The sequence below is a fragment of the Canis lupus genome, chromosome 16, assembly GCF_048164855.1.
Source record: "Canis lupus baileyi chromosome 16, mCanLup2.hap1, whole genome shotgun sequence".
Classification (NCBI taxonomy): Eukaryota; Metazoa; Chordata; class Mammalia; order Carnivora; family Canidae; genus Canis; species Canis lupus.
Genome location: NC_132853.1, coordinates 6,674,880 through 6,690,546, shown reverse-complemented (window position 1 = coordinate 6,690,546; position 15,667 = coordinate 6,674,880). Strand labels below are relative to the sequence as shown.

At 54.1% G+C, this 15,667-nt stretch overlaps 2 long non-coding RNA genes across 6 annotated transcripts; one reads left to right on the top strand and one right to left on the bottom strand.

The window, feature by feature from the left end:
• Positions 1-301: 301 nt before the first annotated feature.
• Positions 302-8,400, bottom strand: LOC140605850 (uncharacterized). The gene is made up of 2 exons (XR_012008371.1): positions 7,813-8,400; positions 302-1,181 (listed from the first exon to the last, which is right to left on the bottom strand). It is a non-coding gene; the product is annotated as an uncharacterized lncRNA (long non-coding RNA).
• Positions 5,498-11,330, top strand: LOC140605849 (uncharacterized). Of its 5 annotated transcripts, XR_012008369.1 has the most exons (5): positions 5,498-5,992; positions 6,438-6,652; positions 6,780-6,922; positions 9,095-9,245; positions 10,759-11,330. It is a non-coding gene; the product is annotated as an uncharacterized lncRNA (long non-coding RNA). The 5 variants fall into 5 exon arrangements; XR_012008368.1 differs by lacking the exon at positions 6,438-6,652 and having other exon boundaries at positions 5,500-5,992; positions 6,653-6,922; XR_012008366.1 differs by lacking the exon at positions 5,498-5,992 and having other exon boundaries at positions 6,197-6,652.
• Positions 11,331-15,667: the final 4,337 nt, after the last annotated feature.

Genomic DNA, 15,667 nt, shown 5'->3' with positions numbered 1-15,667 from the left:
TTTATTTCTTATAAATGCAACTGAAAAGAAAGTCCACCAGTGGCAATTTGAAAGAACTTAGAATAAGGATTTTTTTTTTAAGATTCTATTTATTTGAGAGAGAGAGAGAGCACACCAGTGGGAGGGGCAGGGGGAGAGGAAGGGAGAGAATCTTGAGCAGACTCCATGCTAAGTTCAGAGCCAAATGCGGGGCTGGATCCCATGACTCTGAGATCATGACCTGAGCCAAAACCAGATGCTTAACCAACTGAGCCACCCAAGCTGCCCCTGGAAATTTTAAAAAATTTATCATCGTAACCACTTAAAAAAATATTTTATTTATTTATTCATTAGATACACACACACACACACAGAGACAGAGACATAGGCAGAGGGAGAAGCAGGCTCCATGTGGGGAGCCCGATGTGGGACTCGATCCCCGGTCCCCGGGATCACGACCTGAGCCAAAGACAGATGCTCAACCACTGAGCCACCCAGGTGCCCCCATCTTTTAAGCGTGCAGTTCAGTAGCAGTAAGTACGCTCCCAAGCTTGTGCAGCCGTCACCCCATCAATCTCCAGAACTCTCGTTATCTTGCTCAAATCTTCCCTATGAAACACTTGCTCCCCATCCCCCCCCAGCCCTGGCCCCCACCATTCTATTTCTGACCCTGTGACCTTGCCCCTTCTAGGGACCTAATACAGGTGGAATCATGCTGTATTTGTCCTGTGTCTGGCTTATTTCACTTAGCGCAACGTCCCCAAGGTCCATCCACACTGAAGCACGTGCCAGAACTGCCTTCCTTTTTAAGGCTGAATGGTATTCCATCGCAGGTCCAGACCACATTCTGTTGATCCACAGGCCTGTGGACAGACACTTCCGTCGTTCCTACCTTTTGGCTATGGTGAATAATGCCGCGGCGAACACGGGTGTACATATATCTGCTTGAGCCCCCTGCTTTCAGTTCTTTTGGGTATATGCCCAGAAGTGGAATTGCTGGATCATATGGTAATTCTATTTTTAATTTTTTTGAAGAAACGCCATACTGTTTTCCACCGTGGCCGCCCCATTTCCCATTCCCACCATTGGGGCACGAGGTTCAATTTCTCCACATCCTCACCAACACTGGTGATCTTCTGTGAAGTATTAACTCATGTGCTTTTCATTTTCATTTCTCTGATGATCACTCGGGGAATAAGAATCTTTAAAATGCAAAAAAAAAAAAAAAAAAAAGAGTTTTTAAAATGCCGCTGGTGAGTCTATAATGGTGTAATCATCAGGTCCTGCTTCCATGGGAGGGAGCCAGGGTCTGGGGTGCTGCCCCCTTCCTGGGGATGCTTCACCCACATCTCCAAGTCCTTAGCTCCCCACCAGGTGAGCGAGGCTCTGCGTGACCTGCACCCCCGTGAACGGCCTAGAGTGGAGGCCCTGCCCTCCTTGGGTCCTGACTTCTCCAGAACCACTGTCTCTAATGTTGCAATCTCTACCCCCCCTCCTTGTCCAACCTCCACCCTGCCCCTGCCCCACTAGGCCTGACAGGAACTGAGCTGGGCCTTTCCAGTGCTGGCTGACTCTGTTACCTAGAGTCTCTGCCCTGGCCTGGGACACGGAGCAGAGCAGAGTCAACACCACACGGCGAGGCATGGGGCAGGGAGGGGGCGGGGCGGGTGTCATCGGCAGGTCTCTGGGTCTCTCATTTCCAGATGGGGGCACCTATAGGTGTGGGGAAAGAGTAGGGCCTCTGGAGCCAGATGGACTCAGGCTGAGTTCCATCTCTACCATTCCCCGGCTGTGTGACCTTGGATAAATCACTTCCCTCTTCCCCTCCTGCCCTCATTTTTTCGCCTGGAGAATGGCTGAGATGGTGCTTGGCACATTCAAGCACTCCCTCAAGACTTTCTAGAATTACCAGCATCAGCCTCATTATCACAATATCCACACGACTAGTCAGCTCACGTCTGTGTCAGACAGTCCATGGCTCCCTACTGCTGGCAGAAGAAAGTCTACCACGCTCATAGACTGGTGGATGCTGCCTGACTGGCCCCTGCCAACATCTCCAACATCCTCTTCCTGTCACTCAACACATTCAAGTCACCAGGACCACCCTCCTTTCGCTCAGACACCCAGCACTCCTTTCTACCACAGGCCCTTTGCATATGCTCTTCTTCCTGCCTGAAATATGCTTTCCCCACCCCACTCTACTCCCATCCCTCCAACAATTAATGCTAAAAGGCCCTGTCTCACCTCAGATATTACTTCTTCAGAGAAGTCTTCCTGGACACTCCCACACCCATCCACTTGGGAACCTTGCCCCTCCCCCCATAGCACTTCCCATATGCACTCACAGTACTGAATTGTGCGATTACTTGAGGAATGTCAGCCACCCCACATGAGCTCCACAAGGCCAGGATCATGCCTGTTTTGCTCCTCGCTATAGTGCAAGCGCTGAGGACAGGTTGATCCAGGTACCCCCAAAATATCCATCAAATTGAATTATCAACTTCCAGAATCTCCCTGATTTTGGAAACTCGGATTTGTTTCAACAAAGACAATCCATTACCCACATAGCTAAATGAGCTTTAACTTTCATACCTTTGATGAGACAAATCTGAGAAAACCCTCAGCTAGATCCTGTGTCCTAATTTCTCTGCTCAGAAAAATATGGTCACTGAACTCAGAGCAGCTGTTCACAATTCCTGCTGTGCCTCCTCACCATCCAGCCTCCTGTCCCCCTTGCTCAGAACGCACAGGAGGCTCCAGGTTGCTCCACGCGGGTCACCCCTTGCTTGGGGATAAACGCCAACTATGAGTAATGGGGGGTTTGCAGAGGGAGATGCAGATGCATTTTTGGCCCCATCAGCAAGATCAGCAAGAGCCATGGTGGCCCCTTGCCTGGGGTTAGGGCCTGACTCAGCTGATGCCCACATGGTAGCCCCCCAACCAGCTGGGGAGTAAGGATGTGGACCCCAAGGGGGCCACGGGGCAGGAGGCTTCATGTTGCCAAAATCCATGTGTTTACCAACTGGTCCATCCTCACGCTCATCTATTTCAATAGCTGTGGTGCAGCTACTATCCTGTGCTGGGCGCTTTGTGGGAGGAACTCAGTGCAGAGCCGGTCCTGCCCTCCTCTAGCAGGAGAAGGACCTCAAGGACCTCGAAAAGTGATTACACAAACACAGGAATTATTTCTAAGGGCGTCCAGGGCTCCACCCCTTTCTCCAAGCTTGCTACCCCTGCTTCTCTGGGCTTAGGGCCTATGGGTGGTGGGGATCCTTTACAGGATGCTCCAGGAGGCCCCCGGGGGGAGGCGGTATCCAGATGGGGAGAGTGTGGATATCCCTCCGAAATGTCCTCAATGGGGGCACTTGTGTGGCTCCGTGGTTGAGCGTCTGCCTTTGGCTCAGGGGGTGGTGATTCTGGGGCCCTGAGGTTGAGTTCCACATCAGTCTCCCACAGGGAGACTGCTTCTCCCTCTCCTAAGTCTCTGCCTCTCTCTGTGCGTCTATCATGAATAAATAAAATCTTTAATAAATAAAATAAAATAAAATAATAAAATAAAATAAAATAAAATAAAATAAAATAAAACAAAACATCCTCAATAAAAAACTTTCTTGACTCTGAGATGCGAACTAGTTATAGGTAACACCCACTGTGGGCACTAAGGGCTGATAGAGGTTGGAGCCAACTTGGGGAAGTGACACTCCACCCTGAGGAGGCCCGGAAGAAGGGTGGACTGTCCCAAGACACAGGTGAATTGAAGGACGACTTGGGATCTGGGGTCACTGCCCGGTTGGGCTCCATGGTGTGGCCTGGGGGTGTGGATTGTCCTGTGTGAATGGGACTGTCCCATTCACACGCACATGCACACTCCCACATGCGTATGCACATGCACATACCCGTAGAGGGCTTCTCTGGAGAGCCTGCACCCCATTTCCTGCCCAGAATTGCCAGGCTTACCCATCAGGCAGCAGACTCCACTCATCCCCCAGTGGTCAACGTCCTCAGCTAAGCTGGGGTGCCCCAGCCTTTCTGGACCCTCTGCCTTCTGGCTTCTTACAGCTGCCTGGCTGCCATTCTGCAGCTGGGGCCACGGAGGCTTCTTCTGGAAAGGGGAGCCAATTGGGGTGGGGATGGAGAGGCAAGAAGCTGCATTTCCTGAGAAGGGAGGCCTGAACCGCAGGGAGATGGAGACCCTCAGGGAAATTCGCACCCCAGCTGCTTACAGCCCGAAGACAAGAGTTCTCAGCTGCTGTCACATGGACACACACACACATGCACACTGACACACATGGGCACGGACGCATACAGTCCTACCCTCCCACTAGCACACGCTGCCCTGCAGATACACACTGACACACTCATAATGACATGCCAACACAATGCTCCAGTGCTCACACACACACACACACACACACACAAATGTAAAACTCTGTCTGCCGTCTGCTTCAGAACAGCCCTCTCCTGAGGCTACAGCCTCCTCTGCTCACCGTTCCCATGATCCTCTAGGTTGCCCCCCCAGCTGCCACATCGCCCCAAATCCTGAGAAATCAGGAAAGATTCTTTTAAAACTCACACCTCGGATTTTAGGCTTAAACAATATTTTGAAAACTTGGGGCTCAGCTCTCAGGCTCAATCAGAGGTGATCTTGTGTTCCCAGGCAGGTGGGGGCTGGTTGGAGGCTGGAGCCCCGGTTGAGCACCCCGGGCTACAGAGTGGGGGAGGGGCAGCGCCCATGGGTGGGGGAGCCCCACCAAACTCTGCTGGGCGAGAGACGGCTGAGGGCTGTGGGGTCAAGGACACGGGTCTGGGAGTCCCAATCTCCCCTTCTCACCGCATTCATGCTGCAATCCTTCCCAAGGGGCGTCTCTCTGGAGAGACTCAGTTTCCCTATCTGCACAGTGGGTGCGACCTACCCCATGGGGCCAGTGTGAGGCTTAAATGACATCACACCTGTGAAGTGATAAGCCCTGGAAGCCCCAGAAAAGAAAGTGAGGGTGGGATGGGCAAACCTCGTGCCAGTGACACCCCCTCCTTTCTCCCGCCTCCGGTGGAAACCAGCCTGAAAATAACCAGCTTTTTCCTTTTCACTGCGGCTGAAGCAGCGCTTCCCGTAGGACTGTGCTTATCAGAAGCAAAGCCGCTCTCTCTGCCAGAAGGTGACTGTGGGGGCTCCGGCTCCCCCTCCAGCCTCCAGCCCGACTCCCACGGAGGAAACGCTGAATTTCCTCCCGCGTTCAGGCCTCTACCCACCGGCCCCCAGCCCCCCAAACAATTTTGCATATATTTAAATCTCCTCTGCTGTTGCCAGTCTGAGCCGCAACCCCCCCACCAGCCCCCGAAAAAGAGAGAGAGGAATTACAAAGCCCATCATTTGTCTCCGTCCCCGCACCCCATCTATCAGGGCCCGAGCCCGTCGCCTGCGAGGAGGCGCGCGCCCGGACGGCCGCTTTAATGGGGCGCCGCGTGTGACTGTGCGGCCGCGGCGGGCGCAGCCGGCCGGCATTTGCATACATATTAAACGGAGCAGTAAAAAATGCAGACATGCAAACCATTTGGACGGGCTCCTCGGCGCAGAGCCTGCCAGGAAATCAATCTTCTGGTTTCTTAAAGGAAACCTGCTCGGGAGGAGGTGGTGAAGCGGCGCAGCCTGCAGGCCCTGGGAGGGGGCGGCCGTCATCTGTCCATCTGTCCGCCGCAGCCCAGCCGGCCGTGGGGGTCCTTGCCGGCCGCGGCCTCGGTGGCCCTCGGACAGGGAGCAGGGAGGGACGCCGAGCCACCGTCCGTCCACCCTGGGTGTGGGCCCTGGGGCCTGGCTGGGCTGGCCGTGTGCCCTAGAGCAAGAGGCTTGGCCCCTCTGAGCTCCCCTCGCCCGGTGGCAGTGATCCTTTCTCTGGCTGCGCTCCCCACCCCCAGGGGATGGTGAAGATTCTTCCCTCACTTTGTGACTCTGGGACTTAAAGGATTCAGCGGAGGTGGCCCAGCCCCTCTCTGCAGAGCCAGGATCCCAAGCCAGGTGTGAAGGAGACTGGCCAAGAGCAGAGGCTCTGGAGGCAGGTGGCCTGAATTCAAAGTCAGGCTCCACTCTTTCCAAGCTGTTTGACCCTGGGCAAGTGTGCTAACCTCTCTGTTTCCTGGGGGGGGGGGGGGGGGGGGGGATGAGGCTCAATCCACCTCCCTCTTAGGTGTGTTGTTGGATTAAAGTAGGTCAGCCATTGCCTGGCATGAAGTAAGGAAATCCATAAATGATGGTAGAGCAGAGTGGAGGAGGGTTCTTGGTGTTACTGGTATGGTTTTTCCAGGTTAAAATCCCTCTCTGTGTCTGCATGGCCTGGTGAGTCATTCCTCCCTCCAGTCTTCTTACCTATAAACACGGTGTTTGAGTCTCATACGAATGTCTCACTAACATGGATCACCTACTCCACCCTGGGTCCCAGTACCTCCACTGCTGTTTCTACCAGATGCAGCCAAGGAAGCCCCTCAGAGGGCTGCTGAGCCCATCATCCTCTGGCAGCTTAGCAAAGCCCAGGGCCTGAGTGCTGGGGGATACCCTGTGCAAGCCCCGAATGGATTGAACATCTGTGGGACCAAGAAAGGCAAATGGCCCAGAACCTTAGCACAAACAGGCTGCTGCTGCCTGTGCCACCTGCCCTCTCAACTTCATTCCACTTTACAGGTAAGGAAACTGAGGCTCAGCAAGAGGTGCCAAGGCCGGGCTGTGGTGGTCTGACTGACTATAGGCTGCCTCCCCAGACGTCACTGGTAAATGCTGTCGGTGGACTGAGCTCATTCTGGGGTCCTAGGGATGCTGCGCCTGCCAAAAAGGTGTGTGCTGGTGAAGAAAGAAATCTGTCTTGTGCCTGGGCGGTACCCCTAACGGTCCTTCCTTGACGAAGTGGGAGTGAAGAAGGAAAGGTTTGCCTTCCCTTGGTTCTCACGCCTGGAGGTGAGGAATGGAGGTGACCAGCATCCCCAGGACAGGCTAAGCAGTGGGCAATGCTAGGGAGCTGATGGGGGTGGGGGAGTGTGCCCAGGCTAGGGAAAGCCACCTTCCTGTCTGAGCCCTGAGGACTGGAGTGAAGAGCCAGGCCAGGGCTTGGGTTGGGGGAGGGGGGGGCACGGGTGTTTGCCTCCAGTGGAGAGCGCTTCCCATCTAAGCCCCTGGTGACCTCCACGCATGTGGAGCTGTAGCCTGGTGCCATGGGAACAGAAAAGACTGAATCCAGGGTGTGGTCCAGTTCAGGGGTGCCTCCCTGTGTGACCCTGGGCAAAGGCCCTGCTCTCTCTGGGCCAAGGTGGCTGAGCCATCTGTATTCCTTCTCTGTCTCCCCTGGGAAACCCCTCCCTCTTGCCCCCCCCCCCCCCCGCCCGCCCCCAGGCTCCAAAGCTCTCTGGGCCTCCATCTCTCCATCCCTCCACCTCCCTCCGCCTGCTCTCAAGTACAACCCCCCCCCACCACCACCACCTACTGCCGGGCAGGCGGGTAAAGGCGGGAGGGGCAGGAGTTACAGGAACCGGCTGGGCCCAGGCGATTGCTCAACTGGGGAGCCTGGCCCTGCCGGCCTCCACAGGCCTCCACTTCCACCAGCCCGCCCTCCCTCCCAGCTCTGCATTGCAAACATTCCTCGCCAACCTCGGTCGCTGCAGCCCCGGAAGAGGGAACTGCCGCAGACACAGCATGAGGCCGCCAGAAACGCTTAACCCCTTCTGTCCTTCCAGGGAGAGGCTGGGGGGGGGGGCAGGTGGGTGGATCTGGGTGGCTGCTGGGGTGTCCAGGCTCTGAGTGACCTGGTCAGGTGAATGGCCGGCCACCCTGGCTTGCCCCGGGTTACTAACCTTAATCAACAGGCTCTCTCCAGCCCTGGATTCACTCAGCAGCCATTTCCAGAGCTCTCCTTGGGTGCCAGACCTGGGGGATCAGACATGGAGGTCCTCATGGTCTAGTGTGTGGGGGGTGGGGGGTGGTGGTGGAGAGAGGTTGTCAGATAAAGAGGAGTTTTTTTAGATCATCACAATGATGAGTGCTACAAAAGAGAAGTACAGGGTGAGCCTGCGTGTGAACTAAAGTGGCTCAACTAGGCAGGGAGGGCTTCCTGGAGGAAGTGACATTTCATGAACCATGAGAAGAAGAGAGGGAGGGTTCTAGGCAGAGAATGCAGCAAGCAGGAAGCTCTAGAGAGAAGGAGGGAGAGGTCAGTGTGTTCCAGTCCGTATGTCTGAAGGAGAGCGGGCAGGGGGTGGAGAGCCCTCAGATGGGAGGCTTTGGCCTGTGCCAGGCTCCAGAAGGCCTTGGGGCCACTCCCAGGTGTAGACTGTCTTCTGTGGGTGGTGAGGAGCCACAGGTGGGTTCTACGTGGGGAATGACAGTCAAATCCAACTCTAGGCACCGTGATTCCTGTGAAAAACGGAACCTTAACAGAAAGGGGGAGCTAGCATGTTTTCAAGTACAGACCAAATACACTCTAAGGCCAGAACACCTGAACCACGCCAAAGTGCCACCAACAGGAGACATTTCAAATGGCAGCCTGGCAGCCGGGCCTGGCACTGGCTTCTCTTGGGGCCTGGGTGGCCACTCCGAGGCTTGCTGTCCCCAGCCCAGCTAGAGGCAGCAGGCTCGGGTTGGTTCCTCCTACCAGGATGGTACATGGGCCCTTCCACACTCCTGACAACCACTCTGCAGACAGCTGGAGCTCAATAAATGCAGCAGCTAGAGAGCTGAAGTTAACAGGCTGAGGGATCATCCAGGTCCTCAGCCTCCTCACTTCACAGGTGAAGGAACAGACCTAGAGGCAGGAGTGGCAGAGCTGGGCTGGCCGTTGTGGGTATGCCCCCGGCACAGGGGCGGAGGGGCACGCATGGCCACAGCACGCGTCCAGGGAGGAGACCAGCCTGCCTGTGACCTTGGCATCCACAGAAGCGACCCTCCAACCCAGAAAACCAAGAACCATTTGGAAATGGGCAGTAACTAAACCTGGCTCATGGAGGAGTCTACTCCTCTGTTCCCTTAGAGCTCGAGGGAATGAGCCAGAAGACAAAGTAAGCTGGTAGGAAACTTCTAGGCCGTATTGATTTCACTGTGGACATGTTTTCTTTTCTTCTTCTTCTTTTTTTAATGAAGTATTACAACATCGACATACCAAGAAGATAAAAATGGAGCTGCTCTGATTGGAGAGGAAGGGGGTATCCTTGGACTTACCCCATGCACACCCACACAGGCTGTGTCTTCCTGACGAGCCCCAGTCTCTTCAGAATGGACTGAGGATCAGCAGGTGAGTCCCTCCCCAGATTTTAGGGATGGGGAAACTGAGGCCCAGAGAGGCAACTCTTGCCCAGAGTCACACAGCCTCAAGGAACGGAGCCAGTGTGCCCCCAGGTCAGCCTGTCCCAAAGACCTGCCATTACTCGCTACCACTCAAACTCCCTCCATCAGCCCAGGCCTAGGCTGAGAGATCAGGAACCAGTGCCCACATTCCATTTTCTGAGAGTCCAGGACTGGTCTGTTTGTTGGGATAGCACAGTTAGCCAGAGCTCCCCAAGTGCTGCTCAGCAGGTTGAGACTTCTGGAAGGAGAACACACCCAGGATGCTCCCTCTATTAAAATCATGCCCCAACAGGACAGGAAGGGGCTGGGCACACTCCATGCCTACACTTGCCTCAAACAGAAGGAGCGGCTGAGTTCCAGCCCTCTGGGGTCACCCCTGCAGGAGGCCCAAACAACAGCTAATGTCTGTGTTGTGGCTCCGGGTCCACTCTTGGTCACAGAGCAAGGCTCCTTCCAGGCAGTGATGGTTCTTTTTTTTTTTTTTTTTTTTTTTGGCAGTGATGGTTCTATAAGGGTTTTTGTTTTGTTTTTTTAAGATGTTATTTATTTATTTGACAGAGAGAAAGCATAAGCAGGGGGAGCTGCAGAGAGAGAGGGAGAAGCAGGCTCCCCACTGAGCAGGGAGCCCGACTTGGAGATCCATCCCAGGACCCCAGGATCATGACCTGAGCCAAAGGCAGTTCTTTGAACCCTGCCACCAGCTTTGTCACAGTAAAGCATCCCAGAGCCCTTTTGCTGGGCCAGGGATCGTCTCTCTGAATCAACACAACCTGAGGGACTCGCCAGCATCACCCCATTTTGTAGATGGGAAACTGAGGACTATGAGGTCACTTGCCTGGGGTTGCACGGCTCATAGCGGATGGGCAGGCCTAGGAAATCAATATTTTATTTTTTATTTTTTAAAATTTTATTTATTTATCCATGAGAGACACACAGGGAGAGAGAGGCAGAGACACAGGCAGATGGAGAAGCAGGCTCCATGCAGGGAGCCCGATATGAGACTCGATCCCAGAACTCCAGGATCACACCCTGGGCCGAAGGCAGGCGCTCAACCACTGAGCCACCCGGGGATCCCGGAAATCAATATTTTAAACTCATCTATTTATTATCAGTTTATCTTTGGCATTTCTCCAAAGCTTACTCTCTAATCTTCCCCACACACGGGTTCACCTGGGTCACTGATTTTGTCTCTGAACTTCCAGAAGGCAGAGATGCTTGGGTTGTCATAGCCCTCATCCCGAAATAATCTCATTTTGTGCACTTTTCAGAAAGGAGTGGCCTAACGTGGAGGTACTCGTGGAACGTCAGGGACAAGGATTGCACAGTGCCCTGATGCCCGAGAGGCGCCCGGCACATGGGGGTGGGGTGGGGTGGGGAGGTGGGGGCAGGGAGAGCCCTTGGCAAACGGGGCAGGATGAATACGGTTGCTGTGGTTGGCTGTGTTCTTTCTCCTCCCTTAGATCACAGGGCAGCAGGTTCACTTGTCAGAGTTGCTAACTGGCACCAGATGTTAAGACCCAACTGCATGAATGAGACCCGCTTCCTGGCCTTCTTGTGCTGAAGTGATGGCGACTGGCCAGTCAGCCTTCGAGATGGTCTCCAGATGGTTCCTTCCTCCTGTTCACATCTCTGTAGGCCCCTCCCACGGTGAATAGGGCTCCCTGTGTGACCAACAGGATGCTGTAGGAATGACCCAAGGTTAGGTCATAAAAGGCACCATGGCTTCAGTCTTGCTCCCTGGAGTCACTCCCCTGGGGGAAGCCAGCCTCCATGTTGTAAGGACACTCAAGCAATCCTACAGAGAAGACCCTGTGGTGAGGAACCGAGGTCTCTGCCTTGCCAGCCTTGCAAGTGCACCATCTAAGGAGCCCATGGTCCAGCCCCAGTCAAGCTGTCAGATGACGCAGCCCCCACAACACCTTAGCGGCAATCCCAAAAGAGACCACAAGCTGGAACCATCCAGCTAACCCACTTCTCAATTCCTTACCCACAGAAACTTGGAGAATAAATGCCGATGATTTTAAGCCACTAAGTTTGGGGTGATTTGTTACACAGCTATAGGTAACTAACACGGGAACAGAGAGACTTTTTATTATGAGGGTCTTTCACTAACTTGGTTCCTGAACTGTGCTCTGTGGAGTACTGATTCCAGAAGAGGCTATGGAAAAGCACAGTCTGTCTTGTGTGGGCAGACCGTGACTTGAGTCTCTCATGCCAGATTCCCAGTGCTCCTTGGCATGCCATCCAAGCACACCCCTCTGGGCAAGGACACCTAACTTTCTCCTAACCCTGCATTTCTCAGGAGTCTTTGCGGAGCTCTGACACCAGAGCTTCAGAGCACTCTTTGGGAAACACAGCCCAACTGTCATGGCAGCAAGCTCCTTGAGCACATTGAATTATTGTGCCCGGTACAAAAACAAAAACACCTCCAGCCTGATATTCAGAGGAGTGTGGCCTCCGGTATTCTTTTTTGTTTTGTTTTGTTTTGTTTTAAGATTTTATTTTTTTATTCATGAGAGACACACAGAGAGAGAGAGACAGAAACAGAGATATATGGCAGAAGGAGAAGCAGGCTCCCTGTGGGGAGCCCGATGCGGGACTCTATCCCAGGACCCTGGGATCATGACCTGAGCCAGAGGCAGATGTTCAGCCACTGAGCCACCAGGCGTCCCGGCCTCTGGCATTAGATACAAAGCCACAGTGGCTGGCCTGCCAGGGCAGACAGCCTGTCTGGGCTCCTTTTCCAGGGAAGGGGCTGATTTGCCCTGTATCCTGCCAGTCCCACCAGTCTCACACTCGGCGGTATTGGTCAGGGTCCCAGACCAGTGTCTGGCTGTGGACCTCAGACCATTAAGGGACCCCTGAGGACTCAGATTTTGGTTTCTACCTCTGCAGCTCCAGCTTTCCTGAGCTCTGTAGCCCCAGCACGTGGGCCATGCTGCGCCCGTGAACTCCCCACCCCTCTCGTTGGCGAGGGCCGAATCCTCAGTGCCAATGCCTCTGAGTTGAATATTTCTCAGTGGGCGTGCTACCATGGTCTTAAAACACGAACCACTGGAAAATAGCATTTGATATAGAAAAATTCATTTTACAGGCAACTTTTCTAAGAGCGAATCCACCCCCTTCAGCGAGAGAAGCTGTGCTGAGAAAACCCGCATTCTTTCAGGCCCCTGGGGCTGCGTGGGGGTGGGAACAGAGAGCTTTCTACATGCTAGGAGGCAGAGGGCTTTTCTTTTGTTGAAAACATAATTTTACCCTCATGTCACTTCATTTTTCCCCGGCATGGACATTCAGGGGCTCTCAGGCCTTTCTGGAGCCTTCCAGTGGCCTGCCTTCCTCCTGGGGCCGGAGTGTGATCCCAGCAGTTGCCTCACCCCAGAGCCCCTGCTCAGGCCTGCTGCACCCAAATACACATTTGGACAAGATCCCCAGGTGATCTGGGCCACACTGAAGTTGGGGAGTGCTCAGATGCCCCCCAAACTATCATCCCCAGGTGCCCCCAGCCTGCTCACCTCCGGGCTGCCATGCCTGGCCTCCTCACTCCCCTTCCGGGCTCTCTACCCCATCACAGATGGCTTCTCATAGGGGCGCCAGGTGCCTTCTATACCTCTGCACCCCCTTTCATCACAGACATCCAGTGACATGGTCAGGACAAGAGGGGTGGGAAGTCAAGAGACCCAAACAAGAGGTAATGCCAGCAGTAAAGACACCCGGGCCTTACAGAGTGCTCACAACCCAGCAGGGACATGGTGAGAGCCAGAAACTCAGAGAGGGGAGGCCATCTACCCAAGGTCACACAGCCAAAGAAAGGCAGAAGCCTATGTCTCATCAGCCACTGAGCTCTCCAGAACCCCTTGCTCACGTGTGAGGACTCCCTGGATGGGGGAAGTGGGAGTGGCTGTGGAGTTGTGGAAGACTTACACCTCCATCCCAGCTGGCTCACCCCACGGTTCCCAAGCTGGGTTCCCTGGGACAGTGGGGGGGTGCCTCAAAAGCCGTCTAAGGGGACTCCATGCTGTTTACAGCCTCCTGCAATTTCCCGTGGTTATTGTATCTTTACTGATGGCCAGGCCACCTCGAGCTACACACACTGTCATGTTGCTCGGCTTCGGGTGAGATTCTATCAACTCACCGAGCTCATTCAGACTCTCTGGGGATGATGGGATTTGAACAGGCATCCTGGTTGCCCATGATTAACCTAAAATGTGAAAGCTTATATTACTTAACAAATGCAGGTTTCTTGTTGGACAAACATGGGCCTTGGGGCAAGTACCAGCAGGAAGGGCTTTTCTGGTGGGAGCGTAGAGAGGAATGGTCTAGAACTCTCAGTTACCGAAGGGAGGGCATTTGTCTCCATTTTTTTTTTTTTTTTCAGCAGCGGCACCTGCTTTCCCAGATCTTCTTTAAAATGAAGCAAGTGCTTCCCCGTCCCCTCCCAGCCTTGCGGGTGCTGAGGTGCTGGGGTGCAGAGACAGCCCCGCCGGCGGCAGCAGCAGCGCTGGGCCTCCACAGGCTGCCCTGGGAAGCAAGGGATGGGCGGGGCCGACCGTGCACACAGCCCAGCTCCTCGCTGGATGCCCTTCAGGCCACATTCTCAACGAAAGCTGTCCTCGAGGATGACGTGCGGGCTCTTGTTTGCAGGTTTTCAGAGGAGCATGGTGGAAATCAGCCACAGTGGAACTTGAATTTCTTGCAGAAACCTGCAAGATGTGGCTTGGGCCTCTCCGTGCAGCACCTTCCTTCCCGTCATGGGCATGTCTGAGGGCGCAGGTGGGTCTGGGCTGGTGCTTCTCCTGCTCCTTCTAGGCAGACCCTGGCCTCCACCCCTCTACCCCTCCCACCGCCACCCCAAACCCACAGGAGGTTTGCAGCCTTGGAGGTACTGGCCAGGAGCCCTCAGAGGTTGCAGACCAGGCCTCTGAGGTCTGATGGATGCAGAGGACTTGAAATCAACTGACAGGCTCACCTTGCAGCCCGTTTGCAAGACATGCTTCCCCCATCTCAAGATGTTTCATTGGTGGTGGGTCCCCACCAGAAGGACCCGGGGCCACTGAAATATGTCCTTCCAGCTGGGACCTTGGGCACAGGACTGGAGTGGGGGAGGGGCATGGTGATTTCTTAAAAACAATTCTCACATATCTGAGTAACGGGACCTGGAGACCTAAGTTCAAGAGCAGGGACTAGAACACCACAGTGAAGGGCCAAGCACACTAGGCTTCAAGTCCAACTCAAGAGGAGTCCGATTTGAGATATGAAAAATGCACCATCCATCTCAGCCACAGCAAACGTCTTAGAACTCTGACGTCAATGCACTAATAAGGGCACTTTTCATAGCAAGGTCCTGCGGGAGGGAGTCTCTCGGTGGTTCTTTACTTACATGACGGGTCAGTTTCACAGCCTTGGGTGGCTGCTGGTCCACCAGGTGTTTTCATTGGCCTGTCATAGGAGATGTGGCTCCTCCAGGGCAGGGACCACCTCTGGTTCATCTTTGTGCCCTAAAAGCCCACCTGGTGCCCTATAGTCAGCACTCAAAGTCCCAGTGGTGTGTCTCGGCCACCAAGCTGAGCTCCCTTTGGCAGCAGGGCTCCATTCTGTTCGCTGAGAACAAAGTGTCCACCTCCGAAGCCTGGCCTCTCAGTTTCTCCCAGTGGGATCTTAAGCCAGTCACTTCCCCTCTCTGCGCCTACTTCTCTTCACTCAGGAAAAGGTGATCCCAGTCACTCGAGTCTTGTGGGATTGCATTAGGGCAGCCCGAGCAGGTAAAGAGTTTCACTCACACCTAGTGTGTAGGACATACCCTGGGGTAGGATATCACCGTCCAGTCTTCCAAGGGTCCCGTGTGTTGCTGGGCACACAGCAGGTGCTCAGATGTGTTCAGGCAGATTTCTTTAAACCCACATTTCTTAAAGTATAGGGATAAAAATCTTATGTTATTTGTGGAAATTGGGGGGGGGGCACAGAGGGTGAGGGAAAGAGAGACTCCTAAGCAGGCTCCATGCCCAGTAAGGAGCCTGACACAGGGCTCAATCCTACAACCCCAAGATCATGACCTGAGCCGAAATTAAGAGTCAGACGCTTACCCGATTGAGCCACACAGGAACCCTAAAAATGTATTCTTTTAAAAAAGAGAGCTTGACCTCTTTCTCCCCATCTACAGCCAGGTATTAAGATAGATACAGGCAAAAAAAAAAAAAAAAAAGATAGATACATGCACGTCCCCATTTTATGGATGAGGAAGCCAAGGCTCAGAGAGGTCAGATAGGCTCCCAAGGTCACTCAGAGGTAGAGTCAAACTCTTAAATATTAGCATCTTGGGTTCCTAACCCTGGCCTGTCTGAGATGCTTGCTTAAACCCCCCAGAACCAGGAG